Source organism: Nomascus leucogenys, chromosome 2 (assembly GCF_006542625.1).
Source record: "Nomascus leucogenys isolate Asia chromosome 2, Asia_NLE_v1, whole genome shotgun sequence".
Lineage (NCBI taxonomy): Eukaryota > Metazoa > Chordata > Mammalia > Primates > Hylobatidae > Nomascus > Nomascus leucogenys.
Genome location: NC_044382.1, coordinates 109,758,220 through 109,781,356, shown reverse-complemented (window position 1 = coordinate 109,781,356; position 23,137 = coordinate 109,758,220).

The following is a 23,137-nucleotide window of genomic DNA, read 5'->3' as shown; positions in this document are numbered from 1 at the left end:
ATATATATATGTATAGAAAATAAAATACATATTTTTAAATATACATAATTTTTTGTATTTGGTAACTATTGAAAGGCATTGAAAGCGGAATGTTTTCTAAACAATCCTTTGCAGATTATAATAAAAATATTAGATTCTCACTTGGAAACCTGGATAGATAGAAGATCTTATTTTCTAAGCTGAGTCTTGTCTTTTGGTCTTGTTGTATTCTGATGTGGATACTAGTACTCCACTCCCTTGACAGAGAAAAAAATATTGAAACAGATAACTTCTTTTTAAAACTATAGTCTGAGCTTTTTAAATGAGATAAAACAGACAAAAGAAAAAATAAACCATGACACCAATAATAACATAAGTTAGGCTTGAAAGATAAAAACTATAATTTGTAATGCAATTTTACATGGAAGGACCAAGATAAAGTGGTTGAGAAAGGAATAAAAAATAAGTTTCTTGAATCACTAATATCTGCTGCATACCAGAATAGGCACTCTCAAACATACTATTGCACATTCAAACTAAAAAACCCTTAAGATGTATGGATTACATTTTTATGATAAAAACTAGAGAGGTTATGTAACTTTTTTTGAAATGAGCAGCTAGTGAGAGACAAGGCATAGAATTTGAACCTGTGCTTTCAGATGACAAAGCCCATACATATCTTCCACTTTGAAAGAATAATTCACATGGAAGTGTTACCTGTGTATACTTGAAAAAGAATATTTGATGCTACACAAAACCATAAACAACAGACACTGGGGCCTACATGAGGGTGGAGGATGAAAGGAGAGAGAGGATCAGAAAAAATAACTCATGGGTACTAGGCTTAGTGATAAAATAGTCTGTACAACAAGCCCCCGAGACATGACTTTATCTATATAACAAACCTGCGCTTATACCCCCAAATCTAAAATAAAAATTAAAAAGAGAAATCTAACACTGAGCTCAATGTCCTGACATTATTATTCTCACTTCTCACACCAAATAATACCGAATATCTCAATTTTGTTGAGAAAAATACATGTTTTCTTTCATTTCAAAAGATAATAAAGGATAATTTGTGGACTTATTAGAAATCTGCTTTGCAGATTCTGTTTTTTTGGTTTTTTTTTTTGAGACAGAGTCTCACTTTGTCGCCCAGGCTGGAGTGCAGTGGCGTGATCTCCACTCACTGCAACCTCCGCCTCCCGGGTTCACGCCATTCTCCTGCCTCAGCCTCCCAAATAGCTGGGACTACAGGCACCCGCCACCATGCCCAGCTAATTCTTTTGTATTTTTAGTAGAGACGGGGTTTCACTGTGTTAGCCAGGATGGTCTCAATCTCCTGACCTCGTGATCTGCCCGCCTCAGCCTCCCAAAGTGCTGGGATTACAGGCGTGAGCCACTGTGCCCGGCCGCAAATTCTATTTTATGTAACCGAATAACTGTGTCTTTCCTTTCTAGGTCTAAAAATAAACGAGAATAAATTGTGGTAGACTGTAACTCAAACTTGTTCAACCTGCAGCCTGTGAGCAAGGTGGCCCAGGACAGCTTTGAATGAGGCCCAACACAAATTCATAAACTTTCTTAAAACATTATGAGCTTTTTTTGCAAATGTGTTTTAGCTCATCAGCTATCATTAGTGTTGCTATATTTTAAGTATTGCCCAAGACAATTCTTCCAGTGTAGCCTAGGGAGGCAAAAAGACTGGACACTCCTGCAGCTCAACAAAGATAGAGTGTGGTCTCCAATTACAATGACTGTGACTGTGGGACAAAGAACATTTTAAACTTGGCACAGCATGGTGGCTCACACCTGCAATTCCAGCACTTTGGGAGGCCGAGTTGGACAGATCACTTGAGGCCAGGAGTTCAAGACTAGCCTGTCCAACATGGCAAAACACCATCTCTACTGAAAAATACAAAAATTAGCCAGGGATGGTGGGGCGTGGCTGTAATCCCAGCTACTGTGGAGGCTGAGACACAAGAATCACTTGAACATGGGAGGCAGAGGTTGCAGTTAGCCAAGATTGTGCCACTGAACTCCAGCCTGGGTGACAGAGACTCTGTCTCAATAAATAAATAAGTAAATAAATATATATTTTTAAAAAAGAATATTGTAAGCTGGTACAGAAGGGCATTTTGTGAATTTTTACTTGAAATTCAAAACATGCAAGTCACAGGATGGGTATATTTACAGCACTTATTTCACTAAATTAAGTGGACAGACACAACAGTAACTCGAAATGATTAACCTATTTATGCTTTCCAACATTATCTTATAATGTATAAACATTACACATTTTAAATTAAATATATACATCCGGATATAATATACATATTTAACCTAAAACATACAATATTTATTTATTTGCTAAAATACCAATGTATGCCTAAGACTGCTTTCATTTCAAACTTTAAAAAAATTATTTATTTATTTATTTAAAAAATTTATTTTAGAGATGGGGTATTGATAAGCTGCCCAGGCTGGAGTGTGGTAGCTATTCATAGGCACAATCCCACTACTGATCACTGCGGGAATTTTTACCTGCTCTATTTCTGACCTGAGCAGGTTCACTCCTCCTTTGGCAACCTGGTGGTTCCCCGCTCCCAGGAAGTCACCATATTGATGCTGCACTTAGTGTGAATGTTGGATCAGCATAGTGTAGTATATCGCAGAACTCCTGGACTCAATCAATGTTCCTGCCTCGGTCTCCCAAGCAGCTGGGAGTACAAGCACACACCAACATGCCCAGCAAGATATATATATTTTTTAATCTAACCTGTAGTCACAGAGCATCTGTGGATTTATATGAATTAGAATATGAACTTATATTTAAAAGGACTCTGAGCAACAAATTTTAATTTTATCATTTTCTCCAATCACTCATGTCACATTTAATCTAAAACCCTTTATATAATATTGACAGCATTAAACTTAAAGTAACTATCATAATAACCATGGCATAAACAGATTTTGGAAGAAAAAAATTACTTATGTTGGAAGTATTCAATTCTACTGTTGGGCAGATAGTTTTCTGGGCATTCTAAAGGATCAGTGTTCCATAGACATTGGTCTAGGGAGTACTGATTAAACCCACAAGTCAGTTAACTGGAAATAGGTAAAACCATTCATTGCCTTTGTTTTACATTCACTTATCATGCCCGAAGAGTGACAGTCCAGGAAATGTCTTCTATTCCTCGCAAAGGGCTTGGAATAGCTCTCTTTCTAACCACCACTTGTGCCACCTCTAACAAATGCAAATACCATGAGCCATATTCTGACTACAATGTGAAGCTAGTTGTGACTAATGCTTGTGGGTTGGTATATTTTCTGTACCAACTGTTCTTCCAGATGACTGGATCTATAATGGTGACTGGTGTTGTAGGTTTTATTACTCCTCTTTAGTAAGAAATTTTTGTGCACTTAAATGTTTCAGTTGTATGTTATTATGCTCAGATGGTTTTCTCTCTTTATCCTGTCTTACTCATATTATAATCATAATCCTAAATAGTAATAATATCTAGTAACCTTTTCCTCCTTGCATCAAGCATGTAATATACTCAGAAGAGCAGGAAACAGCTCTTATGAACTAGGACTCTTTAGATTTCTACATGGCTAAGAATGACTCTGACATTTTTAACTATTGTTAAGCAACTCATTTTTTCCATTTGAAGGGGAAAAGAATATGCCACTCCAAAATATGCTGTTTTGGCATAAGAATTATTTAAGTTAAAGGCAATTGAGAAAAAGCTCTCCACCTTCTCCTGTGTGCCTAAAAGCAGGACATAACTTTTCCTTGTGAAGGTATGTATTAGTCCATTTTCACATTGCTATAAAGAAATATTTGACACTGGGTAATTGATAAAGAAAAGAGGTTTAGTTGGTTCAGGGTTCACAGGCTGTACAGGAAATGTGGCAGCATCAACTTCTGGGAAGGCATCAGGGAGATTTTACTTGTGACAAGAGCAGGTGTCTTCCTGGCGAGAATAGGAGCAAGAGAAAGAGAGAGAGGGAGGAGGTGCCACACACTTTTAAATGACCAGATCTCAGGAAGATCACTGACTATAGCGAGGACAGTACCAAGGGGCATGTTGCTGATCCATTAGTGAGAATTGAGCCTCCATGATCCAATCACCTCCCATTGTGCCCTACCTCCAACATTGGGGATTGTAATTAAACATGAGATTTGCACGGGGACACAGATTCAAGCCATATCAAGATATCTTCCTCTTTCATACCAGGAAGAAAGGAGCACCAATTATCCATGCACATGGAGAGAGTCCTAAGATGAGTCTAAGTAAACAAAATCTTACTAGATAGCTCCTACCTTCCATCCACATATTCTTGCCTTCCACAATCTACTGCCCATAGAAGCATAGACCCCTTTTTTCGTTTTCTTATCACATCTTCTCAATTTGTCATCCTCTGCTAAGATTATATATAAGTAATATAAATTTAATCACCTCTTTGGATATTGACTTCTATTCTGTGACTATGCACATAAAATTTTTAAATATTAACATTAAATAAAAATTGTATACCTTTCTCTTTTTGATGTATTTTTTAGTTTAATTCACAGTTTGCGGCTACATACCCTTAAAGGGAAGACATGTTAGAAATATCATATTTTATATTTTAAGTGCCAATAACACTATTTCCCTATATGATTCTTTTGAGTACTCAGGTGTGGAGAGGAATAGTGTTGTGAACATTTTATTTTAGAGACAGTGTATTTACTATTCAAGAGAGTTCTGTTGTCAGACTGCCAACTTTTAAACTTACTCTATCACTTACTGACTGATTTTGCGAAATTACATCATCTTACCTTACAGTTTTTCTAAATATGAAAACAAATTTATTTCCTCATAGGATTGTTGTAATAATTTTTAAAAACCTCTATAAACACAAGTCATGTAAAACAGTACCTGACTCATAATTTTAAATCAGTGTTAGCTTTAAATAATAGTATAAATATAGCAAACTCAAAACAGCCTATGTCATAAACTCCAGTACACTGTAGCAAAACAATACTCATATTACATTAAAGATATTAGCTTGAATTTTATTCAGTTTGAAGCTACTGGAGCTCTGAAAATGATACCATAAACTTTGGCACTTGGACATGCTAAGTGCTTTGAACTAAAACATGTTGGAGAGGACTCAGAAGCAGAGTCACTCTGACCTTCTCCTGCCCTCCATTCTCCTTGCTCCTCTTTCTCTCCCAAGGCAAGTTATAGAATCTAGAATTCCTCTTCCCCAACATGGATCATAGCAACTAGAACTCCTCTTCTCCAAAGTTAGCCATGAACTCCAGAAATATTACTTCAGCCTTCCTTCACCTTTCTGTGTAAGAGCTGGCCATAAAGAAATGGACTTGCCTTGTCTGAGAGCAGATCATAATACCCTCATTCCAGAAAGGGTCCGGCCTTACACTTGGGAAGAAGAAATGTCACACACAGAAGCCAAGAAGAATCCCATCAGACAGGCCTTGCTGGGTTTCCCCGCTCAATCTATTACTATTACATTATTTTGTTTTTTGTCTAATCATGTGTCTCCATAGCTGTTCACCTGTTACTGAATTCAAGCATAAAAATGCACGGTCTTCCCTTGAGTCTTTAGGTCTTCATTTCTCAAGCCTCCTGTGTCATATAAAAGTTTCATCAAATAAATGTATTATGCTTTTTTCTTGTTAACTTGTCTGTTGTTTGAAGAATGTAGCTATGATCCTTACGATGGGAAGGAAATGTATCACACCTTTCCACCTCTACGAAGCTTTTAAAAAATTTGACTTTTAATAGTTTGTAATTTAACTTTGGTTTTATTTCTTTATAAGGGCCCTCAGTTAACTCATATATGAGAAACACTCTTATATATCTTCTACCCCTCCAAGTAATGCAGCTCAATTTAACCTATAAATAAGTACATTCAAGTGGTATGTCAGACAGCATAAAAATTAGCAAATTGTGAGCTTCTGGCAAAAAGCAATGTAACATTTTTTATTTGGTAGAAGCCTGGGAATCTGCTCAATCTGCTAAGAAGTCAGGGAATTTTGAATATAAATAGACTAAAAATTTAGTAATACAGTTGAGTAGCTAAAATAAAACTGTTACTTTATGAGACAATAGAAAATATAATTATACATTTATATACAATTTATATTACATTTGTATTTTTCATAGAAGCTAAATTTTTCATCTCACTATTTATATAATCAGATAAAAATTTGCCTCATTCCATATATCTAATTACTCATTCATAATTTAACATACACCTTTGACTAACATGAAACTAGTCAAGATTCTTACTTTTCATAGAACTTTCTTAGACATTCTAGAGCAACTTCTCTTAATCATCTGGTTCTTAACTTCTTTCCATAACATGACACAGATATGAAAAATGAAATAATCTGGCTGAAGTATAAAGTAACATATTCATAAAGTAGTTCCATAAATTGTCCTCTCCTACCAGTTAGATGACTGATGTGATTGATTTACTTAGTGATGTAGTAGGATTTTGTATTTTCTGTTGCCATGAACAAAAGGGTTTCATGACATAGGGGCATATCCTTTACATGTGGTAATGTGGTAATAACATCAAGTATCTCACCACTTGTACATTAAATAAAAACCTTCCAAAATGATTCTATCTACATGGTATTTCAGAAATAATTTTGGAAGGCATAGCCAATTTAGAAAGGGCTATGGAAAGACTAGGTTTTCATTTATAGATAAAACCACATTTAAACTAAGTAGGATTTAGATCTATCTTTAGCATTGGCTGCTTCCCATGATGAATATCTTAAGAAGCTGAGAGAAGGCAACCTTTTAGGAAAATTTTTCTGCTTGAGATGGTCTTCATTTAATTACATTGCTTAAACACTGACCAATTTGGTTTAGCAAGTTTCTTTTTTTAAATCTAAATATCTTAGTGTGTGTATTCATCTGGCTTATTAGTCATTTATACCTACTATAGAATACTATGAAGTATTCATACCCACTATAGAATAGAATACAATAAAGTTTACATTTTAGAGCACTATAGAAATTTCCATAAGAACTCTCTTAATACACCCTTATATTTAATAGCTTAATATTCAAGGTCATTTAACACAACAGTGAACACCACTGTTTCAGGGGCTAGACTTGCTGAAGACCATAGGAAAGTCATGAGAACCTTAGGGAAGTTATTTAAATTATCTTTGCCTCAGCTTTCTCATTCATGAAAAGGGGATAATGTCTGATATTGTGAGAATTAAATGAGGTAATATATGTAAAATGCATAGAAGAGTAGCTGGTAGGTGATAAATTCTCTTTTGCTATTATTGTTATGCTTATTAATGGAGGGCTGCACAGTTAATTTGCCTTAAGTAAAAACCAGGGTTAGTACTTGTAGATACTACTTAGAAACATATTTCTTTAAGTAATTCATTAAATGTTTGTGGAAGGAGTAAGTGGAACGAGAACTGATGTCTTCTGTTTCATGCATCACAAAGCCACATCCAGAGGTAAGACATAGCCCATCTCCTTTAAGTGGCTTGTGTTCTGTAGGAGAGGGGTAGATTAGAGGAGACATATACTACTAGATTTTCAGCAAGAAAGGAATCAGGCAGCAGAATCAAACAATTATAGGACTGCCCCTTCTGCCTGGCTTCCTCCCACTTCAGATATCAAATAAATGGGACTTTGGCAAATGGAAGAAATTACTGTACTAATTTGTTTGTAAATGAACCAGACACACTTAAGTCTAGATTCATAAAGTTAGTATTTCTGTCATCCTTAAATCAATTTTTTGATCCAATTGAATAAAATTGAGCAGAATCAAGTTCCAACATAGTGATCTAATACTCTTTTAGCAGTAATGTTTAAGAAACTAAAGATAAGCATCAACGTTTATAAAATGACTGAAAGTTGCCATAAGTAAAAACATCACATCAGTCAAAGTGACGAAGGACTTTAAAATGCTTTCTGAGATCAAAACATAAAGAATCAATTTAGTGAATATGACATGTGCTCTAATCACATTCTCAACATTATATCTCACTTGCTTTCTTTTCAATAGCTCAATGTTCCTGGCCTAATCATCTCTTTTCATGATAGATAAGGAATTCAATGTTTCTAGTCCTCTCAGAACAGTAGTTGATCTTAGCCTCCCTTCTATATACAGTAGGTATAACCATAAGTAATTGTGTTGATGGCTAAAGTTCCCACTGTTCTTTTCCACAAATACTAACATTGCTCTATTATAGGTATTCTTTGCCTTTGCTTGTAGGACCACTGCTTACCAAATAGCAGTCATTTCTTTTCAGTAATGCCTGGAAAGTTCACCACAGGAAAGTTAAAGCCCTTTTTCTTTTTTTGAAGTCCATCTTCTTGGGAGAGATAGTCAAAATGCTAGAATTGGAAAATTCTCTGGTTTTATATGGGATAATTATTCTCCCTATTCATACCCTTACTGATAACTGGGTGATGGAAAGGGGCGGGCTAGGACAGGGATGAGGTTGTGAGTGTTTCTCAAAGGTGATGGAAAGTAATTATGCTAGCAGTCTTAGGTCTTTGCTCCCTAATACTGAAATTCCAGTGGGAAATACGTGAGGCCATGACTACCATCAATGCTAAAACATCCAGGTGAAGCCTCCTGTTCTGTTATCTGTATGTAACTCTATATAGAGGACAGTTTGGGGGATATATTGAATCAAAAGAAGAAATAAAATGGGGAAAAATGCAATTGATAAGGCAAATGAAGATCATTTGAGATCAACAGGGGATTGGACACAGGATAGAGGAGAAAGGAAGGATGAAAGCTTAAGGCAAAAGTATCCTACCAGGGAGGTTACTAGATTTGTGATGGAAAGGAGTTATTTGTGATGGAAAGGAAGGCAAAACGATATTGGGAACAGACACAATGAAAGTCATTTAACGGGTGTGGTGGCTCACGCCTGTAGTCCCAGCACTTTGGGAGGCCGAGGCGGGCGGATCATGAGGTCAGGAGATCGAGACCATCCTGGCTAACACGGTGAAACCCCATCTCTACTAAAAAATACAAAAAAATTAGCCAGGCATGGTGGCACGTGCCTGTAGTCTCACCTACTCAGGAGGCTGAGGCAGAAGAATGGGGTGAACCCGGGAGGCAGAGCTTGCAGTGAGCCAAGGTCGTGCCACTGCACTCCAGCCTGGGCAACAGAGTGAGACTCCCTCTCAAAAATAAATAAAATAAATAAATAAATATTGAAATATTTACTTGGTGTTATAAAATACATGTTTATGTTTCATTTTCATGATAGTTTTTAGCCTTGGTCTTTTTCTAACTCAGCATTTGTTTAGATCTGCTTGTATTTTACATTCAAACCACAATATTTCTGAGGAAGAAACATACAATATGTAATCAGGGTCAGGATTTGAGTCCCTGCCCTTGCCCTCACTATCTTTGTCATCTTGTTCACGATGCTATAAATTCTTATTTGCAAAATAAGTTTTTTTTTTTTACAATACATAGTTTATATGTTGTTTTAAAGATTACATAATGTAGATGGAAAGTGCTTTTAAAATATAAACTGTTGAGCTGATCTATGTTGCTTTAAAAGTAGGGTGAAATGTAAGATTCCTGTGGTGGTTTTATCTATTCTAGTTTGTTAGACTTTTGAAAAATCCACGTGTTACCTACCAAACCTGAGTTTGGTTCTGCTTGAGCCCTTTCATGCTTCTGTTGCCTGAGGGTTGCTGCAGTGTCACAGCACTAGAAGTTTATAGACAAATCAGTGTCTTGGTCCCGGGCACAGATCCCGTATTAAATACATGAGTCCTAAGATCTGTGATGGTGGCCACGGGAGTTGACAGCAGGCATTCAAGCTAAAGGCTGATGCAGTGGAGAGTTCTCTGGAGCCTTGGCACCAACATCCTGGAGACATCTATACCCAAAGATATTTTGGCATCTGCCAGGAGGTTCTAATGCCTTCACAGGACAAGCTTTCAAGCTTTCTTTTTCAATCTTCTTCAATCTAGCCATTCCAGCTCAATTCAAAACAGTTACAATAGTTTAATATCGTTGGGGCCCAGGCCCAAAACACCTTCTTTCTCATTTTTGCTCTCTCTATTCAAGCTTTTAGCCAAAGCCTTGTTTACAGGAATTCTGAAATACTGCTTTCCCTCTACAAGTGACATTTTTTTTTCCTCTGTCTCAATTAGTCATGATTAACAGCTACCACAGTAATTAAAGCCAAGGTGAAATAAGTAACTCTAAAGTAATGCTAAAACCTAGCTCTACTGCCTTGGCAGCTCTCTGCAGCTGAGAAAGGCTGCATGAGTTTGGTCTGCCGCCTCCGTGGAGATGCATTACAGAGAATAATTTACCTTGACCTGTTCTCAAAACATAATTACTGTTTAAAGTCAAAGATGGACACACATTTTCATATCAAGTTACTGAAGATTTAAAAACACACACACACACACACACAAATCAAAACAACACCACAAAAACCTCTGACCATTATTTTGTCCTCTTAAAATTGATGGACTACCCACTTTTGTGCTTTAGCTTCTTATTGCTATCAAAATAATGGTATTTTTCAAAACACACATATTATTTATTTTTAAATAATTGACATTGGATTATTTTGCTCTGAGTTTATGGTAAATTACTAATCTTTTTTTTTTTTAAGTGAAAATTTGTCTATCACTAGTGACCACAATCATCTTCTGTGTTTTGTTGGAGTTTTTTAACCACCAATGAAAGCAAAGTTTACTTGGTCTTTCATACACAAATTTTGCTATATATCTATGTTGCCTATTTACTTTGTGATATTTATGTATAAGAGTGAACAAAGGAGCACTACTTTCTAAGTCTTTGAGCGTTATTTTTTTTCTTATTCTCAGAAAAATAGTTGTCAACTGTGTTCCCATGTCCACAGCCTCATTTATCTCCAAATGCTGTTTGAACATGGTCTCTGTGGAGATGCTTAGAGGGAGGTAGGAGGAAACAATAGGAAATAGATAAAGGCTATTACTCTGTATCTTTTGAAATGTTTGCAGATTTTCTAGTCTTTACACAATAGTTTATTAAAAATGTCTCTCTCACCAGCACCAGAAATTATATAAGAAGCTAGATGCATTAGTCCAATATTACTGATTTGGTTTTGAGATCTTTTAAAATGCATCTTTGCTCCAATCAATAATACTGATGTTTTACAGGTCACAGGCTTGGTTCTTGTTCTAATCTTATGGACTATACTTTCCAAGGCACTCATTATTGAATTATAAGTTAGAACTACAAATATCATTGAAAAAATTTTCAATTCCACCTAGAATCTGTGGCCATAGTTTTACCACAATCGGCTCCATTATTACTATGTAACCAGTATTTTTCTATAGGAACTAACCATTTTTACTGCATTTTCAACATGATTTAATTATAATAAGACTTTAAATATTTCCCAGAGATCAAAGTATGTCTCCACATTTTTCAGAAAGTGAAGTAGAAATAGTTTGTGTGGGGAAACACGCTTTTTTTGTAAATCTCTTATTGACTTTTTCAGTACATGTTTATTAGCATTCCCTAAAATTACAGTGACAACAATGCTGATATAATACAAAGTACATATTTGGCAATTATCAAATGTATTTGGTCTTATAGGTTCAGATAAGACAAATGTCACGTGGCTCTCAGATTGCTTTCTGGGTTATGTTTTTTTTTTCTAGACAGACATTATATAACAATTACATTAGCAAATAAAGGACTCCAAAGCTAAAATTTTAATTAATTCTATGAGGCTCAGATGACTAAAGTATGTTACAAAGAAAATATATATACTATTTCAATCAATCAAAAAGGCAATATATGCAAAATTCAATCTTATTTTGCTGTCACTATATTTGAGTCAATTCCCTGAAAGTGGCTAATGAAAAGTGAAAAAGTTCATTTTATATTTATGGATACATATGTAATGTAGAAGATTTTATTTTCATAATCACCTCTAATATTATCTTTTCTGAGTGCATATTTAGTAAATTATATAAAGCATGAAACATGCATTATCTCATATAATCTTCACAAAAGTACCAAGCCAAGATAAGAAAAGCAGATTGTCTGAGTTCACAGCTTGTTTCTCACACTTACCAGCTGTGTGACTCTTGGGGAATCACTTCACCTTTCTATGACTCCATTTTCTTGTCCATAAAATCGGAACGATGATAATTGTACCTATTCATAGGGCAGCTGTGAGAATAAACTGTGATAACGTCATATGAAATACTTAAGGGTCTAACACTGAGTAAGCCCTTTATAAATGTTACTATTGAAATGATATAATTGTTATCATTATCACATTTTATGGATGAAGAAAATAAGCACGACTTTCAAGAATGTTTCCGTGAGCACACAGGCAATAGATTATGAAGTTGGGATTGTAACACAGATAAACCTGATTTTAAAACCAGAGTTCTTATGGATTCCTCTGGTCTCTCTCACTGCTGGTGAACTCTTTTCCATTGACAGTCCTAATAGAGATTTTACAGAAACATCTTCCTTAGCTATATTATTCATTCTATTGTGAAACAAAATATGTTTAATCAAATAAATAGCCTTTGTTGTTCCAGCCAATCAATATTTCTTTTATTTCACTCAAAATTTAAAGATTTATGCTAATTTGGAATTTCATATAGTTTTAACACTTTACACTGTTTAATAACTAGAAAATAAATGACATATGCTTAATATCATTGTCTGAAGAATGTTTATGTGTTAAATTCATAAATATTTGAAAATAAGTAATTGTTAACTGCTCATTATCCACTTTTTTAGGTAAATGTGGTTTTTAGTATTATTCATCTAACTGGGTTTTTTTCAGATGTACAGAAATCATAAAAAATGTATTTTTAAAATAAAGATTTGAGTCTCTTGACCTACTTGTTTTATATTACGTCGTTCTATCACATAAATCCTGCACATGTATTTTACTTCTCAGCATGTTAATGGTAACCTTGAAAGCAAAGAAATTCTTTGAAATACTCTCTGAATATACAGTTTCTCCCCAACCCCTAACCCATTCCCAAATGCCTAGTACAAGTGTCCTGTGGCTTTTACTTTTATCATTCTATCACCTCTATTGCCTCTAATCTTTGTGTCAAAAACCCAGTTTTCTTCTCCACTGCCTATTTTTATTTAATTTAAAATTAAACACCATAAGCTTTTTTTTAAAAAAGAAGCATTAACCTCCTTATATATAAAAGGAAGCATTAACCTCCTTATATAACTTCCAGTATCCCATGGAAATGAAATGAAGAGCAAATATAATTTTAAAATCACAATGTGTTTAATAACAGCAAAAAGAGTTAAAGGCAAACGAATGCATTCAGAGCAACTGTCAGAAATTCAGATGCTATTTTGAGTCTAAAAGAGTCTAGAGTAAAAAGATTACTTTGAAGAATGTTAGAAAATATGGCACTTTTATAAATTTTCTAATTTAAGAGAAAATATTTTGAGCAAAGTTGTATGTTAGGACAAAAAGTTTTGAAGTATAATACCAATCTAAAATAAATTAAAATGAGCTATTTTGTTCGGTATCTCTCGCTCTTTATTTCTTTCTGTCTCTCTCAATTTATTTGCCTCTCTAGGTGCAAGATTTACATGTTATATATATATTTTTATGTATTATATTATGTTTAATTTATATATATAAAGCTTTCCCACTCTTTGAGTTTCTACTAGATGTAAGTGATGGTTACTGACTAGAGCAAGTCTTTGCTTTTTTTCTCATTCTGATGTTATCTGTGTATTTCATTCACTTTTTCACTCTTCTTTTCCCAAGGGATCTCAGGCCAGGTGACAGATACACACACACACACACTCACACACACACACACACACATATATATATATATATATAAACATATATAATATATCCACTACAATAATATACATATGAATCATTCCCCAAAATGTCATTGTTTCCTTAATTTCTTTTGTAAACTCTTCTTCCTATCTATACCTATGTGTTCTATCCCCAAACAACCACTTATCTTCCGTCTTCAAATATTTTTGTGCATTTTCTAAAAAGTTATATAAATAAAATCATAAAGGATATGCCATTTTATCCCTGCTTTCTTTCATTCAACAGAATTGTTTTGAGATGGATTCATGTTGTTGCATGCCTCACTACACAATTCCTCTCAATTGCTGAGTAGTATCCCATTGTGTAGACATACCACAATTTGCTTATCCATTAACCTGTAGTTGTATGACATTTGGGTTTTTTTCAGTTTAGGATTATTACGATAGAGCTACTACAGACATTCATATGCATATCTTTGTGTAGACATATGCTTTTATTTCTTTGGAGCAAATACATAAGTGTGAAGTGAGTAGGTTGTATGGTAGGTGTATGTTTAACTTTTTAACAAACTACCATATAGGTTTTCAAAGTGGTTGTATAATTTTAGATTACCATCAGTAGTATATGAGAAATCCAATTGTTCTGAATCCTTACCAACAATTGGTATGGTTAGAATTTTTAATTTAAGACAGTCTCTTAAGTACGTAGTAGTACCTAATTCCATTTTAAATTTTATTTCTCTAATGCCTTATGATACTGAATAAATGCTATTTTGCAATAAACATATCTTCTTTACTGAAGTGTTGCTACATTATTCATTTGTTGGCTAATTAGCTATAATTCAACAAAAGATCATTGACTTTTTAAAGAAAATGGGTATAATATATACTGGGATTTTTAGGATGTGGAAATAAAAGATGTTACTATAACACAAAGCCTGGAAAAAAGCATTAGGGTAAGAAGTAGATAAAAACAAGTACAGGAATAAACTAAAAGTTCCTCTTCATCCTCCATACCCTAGGGCAAGGTGATATCATCAAACGGTTGGTTCTATGTGGAGAGAGTTGCCTGCTTGTAGAGGTGGTCAGAGAAAAAAGTGTCAGAACAATTTTTAGAACAAATCAAAATAATCATCTATGTCGTGAATGCTATATCACCTACTCTCTAAATAGAAGAGGGTACAAGCTATATCACAATCTTTAACCCACATTTTGAAATGACATCACCTAAGCTAGCTGACTTATCTGGGGAAAATTTGCTCCCCCTGGAAAATTTATGGGAATTTTGATTAAAACACTGGTCTTGTAACTGAACACAGGTCCAGATGCTCACCCCCTGCAGAGTCCAATTAACAAGAACGAGGTATGGTAGAAAGAAAGTGAATTTATTAACTAAAACTAGTAAATGGGTAAGCAGCTGGATTCCTACCCAAACTAACTGCTTGAATTTCCATGGGGTCTGGAGGGAAGTATGGGTTTAAAAAGGGAAAACTTGATAAGGAAGACATGTAAGAATTGGGCTGAGCACAAATCCATGTGTCTTGTTCTAGCAGCTATGTTGGGTTCCAGTCTGTCTGGATCGCAGGCTGAGTACAATGCCTTTGTGTCTTGTTCTGGTTGCTGTCTTGGCTCCCAATCCACCGAGCTGAATTTGTCTCAGCAATGGCTGGGTGGTTAATTAGATGTCTTCAATTGGTCTCTGAAATTTTGCCATTGGGTCTTCAGACTTCATCTGTCTGTCTCAAGATTAGCCCCTGAAATTTCTAAGAAGACACATAGTGGCTGGCAAGATGACCAAATAAGAACAGCTCCAGTCTGCAGCTCCCAACGAGATCAATGCAGAAGGCAGGTGATTTCTGCATTTTCAACTGAGGTACCTGGCTCATCTCACTGGAACTGGTCAGACAGTGAGTGCAGCCCACAGAAGGCAAGCCAAAGCAGGGTGGGGTGTTGCCTCACCCGGGAAGTAGAAGGGGTCAGGGAACTGCCTCCCCTAGCCAAGGGAAGCCATGAAGGACTGTGCCATGAGGGATGGTGAATTCCTGCCCAGATACTATGCTTTTCCCATGGTCTTCACAATCCACAGACCAGGAGATTCCCTTGGGTGCCTACACCACCAGGACCCTGGGTTTCAAGCACAAAACTGGGTGCCTGTTTGGGCAGACAGCTTGCTAACTATTCTAAATATATATATGCACCCAACACAGGAGCACCCAAATTCATAAAGCAAGTTTTTAGAGACCTACAAAGAGACTTAGACTCCCACACAATAATAATGGGATACTTTAATACCCAACTGTCAATATTAGACAGATCAACGTGACAGAAAATTAACGAGGATATTCAGGACTTGAACTCAGCTCTAGACCTAGCAGACCTAACAGACATCTACAGGGCTCTCCATCCCAAATCAACAGAATACAAATTCTTCTCAGCACCACATCACACTTATTCTAAAACTGACCACATAATTGGAAGTAAAACTCCTCAGCAAATGCAAAAGAATAGAAATCCTAACAAACAGTTTCTCAGACCACAGTGCAATCAAATTAGAACTCAAAATTAAAAAACCCACTCAAAACTGCACAACAACATGGAAACTGAACAACCAGCTCCTGAATGACTACTGGATAAATAACAAAATTAAATCAGAAATAAATAAGTTCTTTGAAATGAATGAGAAAAAAGACACAACGTACTAGAATCTATGGAACATGGCTACAGCAGTGTTTAGAGGGAAATTTGTGGCACTAAATGCCCACAGGAGAAAGCAGGAAAGATCTAAAATCGACACCCTAACATCACAATTAAAAGAATTAGAGAAGCAAGAGCAAACAAATTCAAAAGCTATCAGAAGGCAAGAAATAACTAAGATCAGAGCAGAACTGAAGGAGATACAGACATGAAAAACCCTTCAAAAAATAAATGAATCCAGGAGCTGGTTTTTTGAAAAGATTAACAAAATAGACCTCTAGCCAGACTAATAAAAAAGGAAAGAGAGAAGAATCAAATAGACACAATAAAAAATGATAAAGGAAATATCACCACTGATCCTACAGAAATACAAACTACAATCAGAGAATACTATAAACACCTCTATGCAAATAAACTAGAAAATCTAGAAGAAATTGATAAGTTCCTGGACACATACACCCTCCCAAGACTAAACCAGGAAGAAGTCAAATATCTGAATAGACCAATAAAAAGTTCTGAAATTGAGGCAGTAATTAACAGCCTACCAACCAAAAAAAGCCCAGGAACAGATGGATTCACAGCCAAATTCTACCAGAGGTAAAAAGAGAAGCTGGTACCATTACTTCTGAAACTATTCCAAACAATAGAAAAAGAGAGGTTCCTCCCTAACTCTTTTCATGAGGCCAGCATCATCCTGATACCAAAACCTGGCAGAGACACAACAAAAAAAGAGTATTTCAGGCCAATATCCCTGATGAACATTAATGTGAAAATCCTCAATACAATACTGGCAAACCGAATCCAGCAGCACATCAAAAAGCTTATCCACCACGTTCAAATTGGCTTCGTTTCTGGGATGCAAGGATGGTTTAACATATGCAAATCAATAAATATAATCCATCACATAAACAGAACCAATGACAAAAACCACATGATTATCTAAACAGATGCAGAAAAGGCCTTTGGTAAAATTCAACACAACTTCATGCTAAAAACTCTCAATGAACTAGGTTGATGGAATGTATCTCAAAATTGTAAGAACTATTTATGACAAACACACAACTAATATACTGAATGGGCAAAAGCTGTAAGCATTCCCTTTGAAAACCAGCACAAGACAAGGATGCCCTCTCTCACCACTCCTATTCGACATAGTATTGGAAGTTCTGGCCAGGGCAATCAGGGAAGAGAAAAAAATAAAGGGTATTCAAATAAGAAGAGAGGAAGTCAAATTGTCTGTGTTTGCAGATAACGTGATTGCATATTTAGAAAACCTCATCGTCTCAGCCCAAAATCTCCTTAAGCAGATAAGCAACTTCAGCAAAGTCTCGGGATACAAAATCAGTGTACAAAAATCACAAGCACCTCCTATACGCCAATAATAGACAAACAGAGAGCCAAAGCATGAGTGAACTCCCATTCACAATTGCTACAAAGATAATAAAATGCCTAGGAATCCAACTTACAAGGGATGTCAAGGCCCTCTTCAAGGAGAACTACAGACCATTGCTCAAGGAAATATGAGAGGATACAAACAAATGGAAAAAAATTCCATGCTCATGGATAGGAAGAATCATTATCGTGAAAATGGCCATACTGCCCAAAGTAATTTATAGATTCAATGCTATCTCCATGAAGCTATCATTGACTTTCTTCACAGAATTAGAAAAAACTACTTTAAATTTCATATGGAACCAAAAAAAGAGCCCATATAGCCAAGAAAATTCTAAGCAAAAAGAACAAAGCTGGAGGCATCACACTACCTGACTTCAAACTATACTACAAAGCTACAATAACAAAACAGCATGGTACTGGTACAAAAACATATACATAGACCCATGGAACAGAGTAGAGACCTCAGAAATAACACCACTCATCTACAAGCATCTGATCTTTGAAAAACCTGACAAAAACAAGCAATGGGGAAAAGATTCCATATTTAAAAAGTGGTGTTGGGAAAAATGGCTAGCCATATGCAGAAAACTGAAACTGGACTCCTTCCTTACACCTCATACAAAAATTAATTCAAGATGGATTAAAGACGTAAACATAAGAACTAAAACCACAAAAACCCTAGAAGAAAACCTAGGCAATACCATTCAGGACATAGGCATGGGCAAAGACATCATGATTAAAACACCAAAAGCAATGACAACAAAAGTCAAAACTGACAAATAGGATCTAATTAAACTAAAGAGCTTCTGTTTGTAGTCCACAGCATTCCAGTATTAAATTATTTTTTATTATTTTGAATTTATTATTTTAACATCAAAACATTTTACTTTGTTGGTATACTGCTATTTCAGACACTGGCCAAAAGTTTTGTGCACTTTTCTGTTTATTTACTTTTTCTATTATTTCCTTCTCTTCTTCTTCTTTAATCTCCTCCCTACTTACTCATCTCTGATACCTTACCACAAGCCTTCATACTTTTCTTTACCCCTGGCTTCCTTTAACTCCTCTGTCCCCATCCATTTTTACTGCCCTAGAAAGGGTTGAAAGCCTTACTTCACCCTGTTAGTTGTTCCCTTATTTACATCTGACAAAGTTTCTCATAAAGACAAAGGAAAACTGTATTTTTCATTAAGTGTATACATTTGGATGCAAATTAAACAAATAGAAAATGATCAGTTATAATATATCTAAAGTAACAATGGAGTGGTATTGTGTTTTTATTGAGGAGTATTTAAATTTTTCTCTTCTACTTGGAAAAAAACACCTTAGTTGTGTAAATGAAAAAAAAAAATCAAAAGCAATGTGAATAAAAAGCAAAAATGAGGACCAGTCTACCAACTGTTATTTGACTATTCAAAGGGGAGACAAGTGGAGTGAAAGACTTTCTTGGTTTCTCTCTTCTACTTTCAACAAGGACTATTTGCATTTTCTTCGCTTTGCTTCTACTTCTCATTTCATCACTATCCCTTACCTCTCCATTCCAATTATTTTTCTTACATTTTGTGCCCACAGAGAATAGAAACCAGTGGTTAGATTTCCTGGAAGTGAAGTTACCAGATGTTCAGCTAGTCCTGGTTCTGAGCCCGTCCTCTCTTAATCCTAATTTTGTAATAATTTACTCTCGGGTTCTGGATATAATCCTGTCCTACCCTCTTGGGAATCTAATATCTATTGATAATTATTTATCTCATCTTTATCTTCAAATTTTTCCTCCTCTTAAATGATTTCTTTTGGGAATTATACTTGTTAACATCTTTATCTTCTCTAACTTAAAACAAGTATTTTTCTATTTTTTACCTTCTATTTCTCTTTTTTACTACAATCTTCATAAAATAGTTACGAGTAATTGTTTATACTTGTTGTTTTCTTTGCCTCACTGTCCACTTACAGTTTAACACATTCTAATAAAACTAACTCTGTTGGTTCACCAAAATGGCTATTGATATGGTCATTGGTCAACTCTATGCCATTAAGTTCCTTGGTCATTGGTCAACTCTATGCCATTAAGTTCCTTGGTCATTTTCAGTCCTAAATATTGATGACGTCTAAACAAGTTTTGAGTGCTCTTTGGCTTTCATCACCTCGTTCTCTCCGATTTCTTCTTAACAATTGCCTTTCTGTATTCTCATTTGTTTTTTACTGGTTCATCATCTTATCTTCAGGCTTTTGATTTTGGAGAGCCTCATGATTTTGTCCAAATCACCCTTCTTTTTTTCATTATCTATATTTTCACAGAGAAGTTTCATGCCAAAGTAATAATTATCATATATATGCACCTATATGACCTTCACATTCACATGTCTTGTCCCAGATCTTTATCTCAAAGCATGCTTACTCAGCTGTCCACTAAAGTCATACACTTAGATATTTAATAGATATCTCATATACAACGTTTTAAACAGAAATGTGAGTGTTAGCATTTCACTCAATTTTTCTTGTTTGTGCTTTCTCTATGTCTGTATTTTTTATTACTGTTTTTACTTTTGGTTTCCAATCCAGATAGGTATGAACTTTCTTAATACTCTCCTTCTTCCATTGCTCATCAAAATTCAACTGGTCATTAGAACCTGTTCATTTTTGCCTCCTAAACAGCTTGAGTTTCACCCAATTTCTCAAAAAATATTATAGTGCATTTAATGTCATCTATTGTGTCATTCCTTAAACTATGACATAGAGATGTAAATGATTTTTTATGTCTGCATTTTTCATTCTTACATTCAGTCTTCAAAATAAAGCTAGAGTTATAATTTTGATTATCATTATGGAAACCTTAATTCTGACTATGCGCCTACAAATTAAGCCTCTTCTGTGGATTTAATTTTGAGATTATCAACCTAAACTGTTAACATGTTACGCAGTTTCTCACTTATCTGGCCTTTACTTGTATTTAATCCCTCATCTAATATCACCCATATATTTGTTCACTGTGGTCCACACCAGATTTCTTTCTTTTCCTGAAATGGACTACCTTCCCTCCTACAATTGGGCTCTTACATATGTTGTTCTCCCCACCTAGAATAGTGTTTTGTTTGTTTGTTTGTTTTTGCCTAATTAAAATCTTATTTACTTTTTAGACAACAGCAACTCTTTCACATTCTCTGAAAAGGCTTCTCTGGTGTCTATGGAGTAAACCAGTTAAACCATTTCTCACTTGTCTGTGCTGTCCTGTCAAAACTTTTTTCTGTTTTGCCTTTTTTTACATTTTAAGTATTATTTAATTTCTCACTTCCCAGTCTAGGATGGTAATGATTATATATGCTTTGCTTGCTTTTGAATTCCTAGTATCCAGCATTATACCAAATACATGGTACATAATCAATAGATATTTGGTGGATGTAATAAAGTGAAATGAATGAATGAATGAACTAGTGAATAAATGAATCACTCAGTCAATCAACAAACACTAGACCGAACAGAGAATTGTGATGGCATGGTAATTCCTGTTTCCCATATAATAAAATTAAGAAATATATATTCAGTGGAAATCTATTCAATGAATAAACAGTACTTGATATATATTGGGGCCTATAAGAAGGGAAAATTCCTTTTGGCATTGAGAGACACTAAGTGCACTGAGGGAAGCTTGGTTCATACATATGCCCTGCCAGAGGAAAAAGAGGCAATTCTCAATCCCGAGGTGGCCTCCCAGGATTATTTTTTGCAGTTCTGTTCAGTGTATCATAACTTTAAAAATAATATTTTAAGATCTTTAATGTGGTAATACCGTATGGTGTCAAATACAATTATATTTTAAAAAATAGAATCTAGGTTAGGAGAATCAACAAAAGTCTTAATTTATCTGTTGGTTATGTTCAGAATGATATTACTGATCCTATGATTATTGATTTAAAAAACTTTCAATGTTTTGAGAGAGAGCATTTTAATCCATTAAGGTAATATGTTTAATCAGAATGCCTGTGCTCGTCCCACAGTTCTCACATCTGAACTAGCATATGGATTGATTCATTTATATGACCACTTATAATTTTGTGATTTAAATCTCTTCCATCTTTACTTATCTTTAGAGGTTGACATTATTTATGCTCTCCACACTGTTGAGAAAGGAGGCAGCTAGAGGCTAGTTAGGCAGATAAAAAGGGAGGGCCTTGGGAGAAGAGCAGTGTTCATAGGAACATCCACGGGACAGCACCTACACTGCCTCTGCAGCTAATGGGAAGAAACGTGGTTAAGAAATTTCCCTTATGCTGGAATGTTCTTCAGAAGGGACTGTCCTAACTTAGATGCAGGCACAATAAGTCAATCTAAATGTCCTTAACTTGATCCAACTCATTATAATGTCATTAACATGATATTAGCATTGTGGTTTTATTTCCCATGTGAGTTTCACTTAGGCACTCATGAGTAATAACCAAGATGGAGTCACGCTGGCCAACTGCAGGCATGCACAGCTGCAGCATCCTTAGGAAATTTTACCCCTATCATTCTGGGCAAAATCCCCAGAAGACTTCCTTGTTCTTGCCACATAAAAGACCCAGAACTCAGCCCCATTTCTGGCCACCTATTTTCAGGTTTCTTCTCTTTGCTGAGAGCTATCCTTTTGCTTAAGAAAGTCTACTCTACTCACTCTTGGGTGTCCACATGCCTTATTCTTCTTGGTTGTAGGACAAGAACTCGGACCTGGCTGAGCTAGAGACTAAGCACACTGCAACGTTTGGGAGCTCATCTGGGATTGTCAGAAGGGTGAGTCAGAGCAGACTTCCAACTCTTTACTTTCATTTCTGAGGTTTCTTATCCTTTTTTTACTTTTTCCTCAAGATCAAATAAAACACCGAGCCTCGGTCAGCCAATTAAGAGCAAATATCATGGTTGCTGGACTTAAGACTCAGAGGTCAGACTTGCTGGGGAGGATTTTGTCAATCACCCTTGTATGTTGGAAATGTTGGCTGTATCCCAAACCAATTTTCCCTCATGGAGGTCTAGCTGTCACATGGGATTAGGAGGTCCTGGGGCAACTGAGAGTATCTGGATGAGGCTACACCTCCATGTCACCCAAAGGTCCCTAGATTAACTCCATTCCCAGACAGCCTGTTAGGGTGTTGGCACCAGGACTTCCAGTCTTTTCTATCACATTTTTTTTCTTTCTCTCTTTCATGGCTGTTATGGCTCCTATCTCTTCTTTGTATGCAATGTTGCAGGTGTTTTTGCAACCTGGAGATATAATTTTGTT